Source organism: Lissotriton helveticus, chromosome 8 (assembly GCF_964261635.1).
Source record: "Lissotriton helveticus chromosome 8, aLisHel1.1, whole genome shotgun sequence".
In the NCBI taxonomy this organism is placed as follows: domain Eukaryota; kingdom Metazoa; phylum Chordata; class Amphibia; order Caudata; family Salamandridae; genus Lissotriton; species Lissotriton helveticus.
In genome coordinates this window covers 43,108,108-43,109,904 of record NC_136069.1, presented here as the reverse complement: position 1 = coordinate 43,109,904, position 1,797 = coordinate 43,108,108, and positions in this window count along the sequence as shown.

The window sequence follows — 1,797 nt, the reverse complement described above, 5'->3', positions numbered from 1 at the left end:
CACATGTTTCAAAGCTATAAACCTAGAACAGTCCAAAAAGGCCATACTTTCCTGTAAGTCAGGCTCACCATTTGATCCATGCCCACCAAAACTTCTACACGCACTGGTGGACATAGTTAATCCTGTCATCAACCTAATCATCAACGCCTCCTTTAGGTCAGCAAAAATCCCAGACATCTGGAAAATTGCTGCAGTAAAACCGCTCCAAAAAAGAAAGCTTCTCGACCCTACTATCTTATCAAACCTCAGACCTATCTCACTTCTGCCATGCCTCAGCAAAATTGCGGAGACACTAGTAAATACCCAACTTAATGACTTCCTGCAAAAAATGAATACCCTGCATCCAAGGCAATCTGGTTTCAGACCTGGCCACTCAACCAAATCAGTGTTGCTCCACACCACAAACACACTAAAGTTTGCCCTTGACCAAGGAGGCATTGCTGATTCTGTTGGACCTGTCGGCGGCGTTCGACACCGTATCACACAATATCTTGGGAGACAGATTAGAATGCAGTGGAATAAAAGACAAAGCCTTGACCTGGATCACATCTTTTCTAGATAAAAGGCATCAGATCGTCACACTGGGCAGCTACAAATCTGGAGAAAAATGGTTGCCATCAGGGGTCCCCCAGGGCTCTTCCCTGAGCCCTACCCTGTTTAACCTTTATATGACACCACTTCTTTCCCTGATAGCTACCTACAACATTGAGTCAATTGCCTATGCTGATGACACCCAATTTATTCTCACGCTGGACAAAAACTCCTCAGCGGCGGAGAAAAAGTTACATCACTGCCTCACGGCAGTGATGAATTGGATGAAACAAAATCACTTAAAATGCAATAGCTCCAAAACCGAAATCATGCTGTTTGGAAAATCTAATGTTTTCAGTCCTCATCGATGGTGGCCTGCAGACTCCGATGCCCACCCACAACAGCAGATACAGCCAAAAACCTAGGAATAAAATTCGATCCCACACTTTCCTTTCATAAACATGCGCTTGCAACTGCAGGCATGTGTTTCCAAATCATCAAGACTCTGTGGAAATTCTTCGACCTACTTCCTCTAGCTGCTAGGAAGACTGTTGCAGTGGCCCTAATTCTGTCCCGCTTGGACTACTGCAACAGTCTATATGCCGGAACAAAAAAATCAGTTGTGAAAAGACTACAAATTGTCCAGAATGCTGCGGCAAGACTGGTACTGAAGCTCCCCAGGGATTCCTCCTCAGATGCAGCACTCAAAAAGCTCCACTGGCTACCGGTTCACAAGAGGATTCTTTTTAAGGTCCTGACAACCACGTACAAAGCCATAAACGAAACTGGGCCAGAATATCTAAGATCGAACATCAAGTCTTACACAACCAAACGTACCCTGCGGTCAACATCAGAAAATCTACTAACTGTCCCCAGCTTCACACTGACCACACGGGGGGTGGAGTTCTGGACTTTTTGGTTCCGTCCAGAGGTGTCAGGGATAACACCCGAAGACCCCGGAGTTCTACCTGCCTCGGTGCACAAACAAACAGAAACACGGGCTTCTCGATGGTGGCGTCAAAGACCAAAGGTTTATTACTGCAGGGACACAGAAGTCACAGAAACTACACATGGGCAGTATCTAGGAGCCTGTTCAATTTGTACAAAGAGGGTTGCTCCTTATATACTGAATATTGGGCTTCAGGCAAATTCTTTACATGTTAGCACATTCAAAAACCTTTGTATCTTAAACAATAAATATTTGGCGTTGCACAGGAATCGTCAACAATATCTGATGTCAAAACATTACGAACGAGGGGTTCCCAC